This window comes from Ambystoma mexicanum, chromosome 3p (genome assembly GCF_040938575.1).
Source record: "Ambystoma mexicanum isolate Mex_15411 chromosome 3p, UKY_AmexF1_1, whole genome shotgun sequence".
Classification (NCBI taxonomy): domain Eukaryota; kingdom Metazoa; phylum Chordata; class Amphibia; order Caudata; family Ambystomatidae; genus Ambystoma; species Ambystoma mexicanum.
In genome coordinates this window covers 65,569,787-65,572,976 of record NC_090925.1, presented here as the reverse complement: position 1 = coordinate 65,572,976, position 3,190 = coordinate 65,569,787, and the positions used below count along the sequence as shown (strand labels likewise).

At 44.8% G+C, this 3,190-nt stretch overlaps 1 pseudogene; it reads left to right on the top strand.

Moving 5' to 3' along the window:
• Positions 1 to 2,288: 2,288 nt before the first annotated feature.
• LOC138579489 (large ribosomal subunit protein eL13 pseudogene) lies at positions 2,289 to 2,918 on the top strand (annotated as a pseudogene).
• Positions 2,919 to 3,190: the final 272 nt, after the last annotated feature.

The following is a 3,190-nucleotide window of genomic DNA, read 5'->3' as shown; positions in this document are numbered from 1 at the left end:
TTCTGTTCCAAAATGCTGAAGAGTTTTGGAACAGAAAAAAAAAGAAAAGTAAAAAAAAAAGGCCCCTCGGAAAGGGAAAACAGAGTCCGTTTTCCCTTTCCATGACAGCTATCTGGAGCGGACGTGCTTGGGAAAGAAGTGTTCCCACCGCGTTTGCTCCGGAAAATGGAGAAAAAAGAAGATAAGTGGGGTTGGCAAGGTGGGGAGGGGATAGTTTGCAGGGGAGGAGGGTGGAAGAAAGAAAATACGCACCTGAATCACCGGCGGGGGACGATGGCAGCCTCCAGCCGTGTGGAGGCTCGAAGCGGGGATTGCCCCGTTTCGAGCCTCCTCATTGGCTGAGGGGATGCCCCCCCACCGCCGGAAACAAAGGATAGGAATCCCGGCTAAGTGATTCCCCGTCGGGAAAAGCCCCAGTGAGGGCCAATCAGAATGTTTGTTACATTCTGATTGACCGTCGCCCGGTACTAATATGCGTTACATCTTGCATTGCCCTTGTAGCAGCTGTATATTGGTACCATTATTCAGTATGTCTAACGGACATTTCTAACAGTCTAACAGACATGTGGCGGTTGTAGGGCGTGAGGTAAGTTGCTCAACATATGGCTGTCTGGCTGACATGTGCGAGTCAGCCAGACAGCCATATGTGGGGATGACCCTAGTGCTACTACCTTGTCCTGCACCTCATTCCAGGTAGGCCTTCATACATGCCAACCCTACAGATTTAGGCAGTATGCTACTGTTTTTTAAGCAGTCCTACTGCCTACAGATTTGGGTGACAGATCCTACTGCTTTTTACAGTGGCAGGTAATTTATGTGAATCTAAGACAGGCTGCAGGACAAAGCATACAACACATTAATTTGTACAGTGGGCTGGTAGTTTATTACTTTGATTGGGCTCAGACCAATCCACTGACCTGACAGCTATGTGACTGTGTCCTGCACTCTTGCCGGTACAACCCTTCAAACTAAGGGGGGTGTCAGTCTCCATGTAATTCAGTGTTCAACTTGCACTGCGGGAATACATATGTATTGCCCAGGCTGCTACTACAGAACAGTGGCAAACTTTGCCTACCAGCTCTGTGTGATTACCTTCTGTGTAATTTAATTTGGTGTAAAGCTACCATTCAGAATTATACATTTTTAACATTTGAACATCTCTCCATGTTGTGCTGTTTGATGGGTTGTGATGGGTTGTGTATTTTTTAATGCTTCAATGGTGCCAACAATGTATGTTTGGTATTTTCCTGTGATGTCATGGTTATGCAAATTATTATTTTTGAAACTTGAAGAATCCTACATCTTTTTGGTCACAGAATGTTGCCAAGTATGGGCCTTGCTGTCATGTGTGCTTTTCTTGCTCTCAGGGCCAAGGAGTTCTTCAGATGGGACCACAACCTCCTCTGCCAATACAGTCAGCTCTGCCAACATATAATTTGGCTTCCGTTTACTCATTTCAAGCTCTTTACATTTCTCCTTTCCCCCAGACATGACTGCACCCTCATTTACGCTTGGATGGCAGCACGAAATTGTTGATTTTCAATGAATTCTTCATTTAGAGATGACAGCCATTCAGCTTTACATTTTTGGTATGATGCTATTAATTTCTGGATAGTGGTAATTCCACCAATTTCTGTGCAGAATCAGTGTTCGGTAAATCCTCCAAACGTGGCTTGCGGTAGTGGTAATTCCTCCAGAAATGGGCAGAATTAGCACTCAGTAGGTGTGTTAGGGGTAATTCCTCCAAATGAGTTACGTTACAGCCAAGCCAATTGGTACCAGGCCATTGGCTTGTAATATGGCAGTAAGTCTGCCAAACATATTGGTGGAAAACGCAATTCTGTTTAGAATAATGACTGCCATAGTTACTACTAGAATTGTAATGAGCCCCTTTGTGTTTGTAAATGGCTGCAGAAAAAACAACAGTTCCTTGAAGTCTGAACCAGGATAAATCATTAAATAGTTATAATATTTTCTATGGTCAAAGGTAGTGAAAAGCGGGAAAACCTAATTCCTAGTACATGCAGGAGCCTGAGGTTTTTCTTGTTTTGCTTTAAAACACAGCGAACATATGTTAGGATATCCATTTCATATTGGCTGAGGACAATGCTTGCCTTCAAAAGTCTGGTGATGGTATGTGCAAAAATCAGCATTTTCTGGGACACTTGAGGGGACCAGGTAACTGCCATCTTTGGACCAACCTGGTTGACATTGGACATTACAATAGGCTATTATTTTTGGTTATAAGTGGTTCTGCCATTTTCCCTTCCCTAGGGAAATAAGCACCCATGGTGCCCAGTCAAAATGGAATGATATTGAAACCCCATTTCCACAAAGACTGACAAAGATGAGTCGCTACTTGGTTCAACCAACCTGTCAGGAAAATCTGAAGGTGAAAGCCATGCCAGACTAATGCTCGGCTGATTGCTCCTTGTCCCATCTCCAGGCCCATTAGACCTATGGTGCGATGCCCCACAATCCGATACCATACTAAAGTCCGTGCTGGTAGAGGGTTCAGCTTGGAAGCACTGAAGTTGGCTGGAACAATAAAAAAGTTGCATGAATGATTGGCATCTCTGTTGACCCACGCTGCCATAGCAGGTCCGCAGAGTCTCTACAAACGTTCAGACACTGAAGGAGTGCTGCTCCAAACTCATTATCTTCCCAAGGAAGGCCTCTGTTCCCATGAATAGAGACAGCTCAGCTGAGGAACTGAAGTTAGCAACACAATTGACTGGACCGTTATGCCCATCACAAACGTGTACAAGAAAGAGAAGGCATGTGTGATCTCGGAGAATGAGAAGAACTTCAAGGCTTTCGCCAGCCTGCGTATGGCTCGTGCTAACACCCGTCTCTTTGGAATCCGGGCAAAGAGAGCTAAGGATGCTGCAGACGCAGATGTGGAGAAAAATAAATAGAATTGTTCCAGCTAGAACTCTCAATAGGCTATCATACTGCAGTGGAACTTCATAAGTGGACCAATGGCCCGGCAATCCACACTGGAAGTGGAGCTGGATCGAGGTCATCAGGCGAAGCCAGTGGACCAGGAAATAGATGGACACATGACTCTACATGAGTAGTGAAGATAGAATATGGAATAGGCATAGTTGTGAAATGACAAATTGTTCTAAACAGGTACCGGCGAGTGCAATGTGACATGAGCATAGACTATTCCATTAAGGTGGAAAAT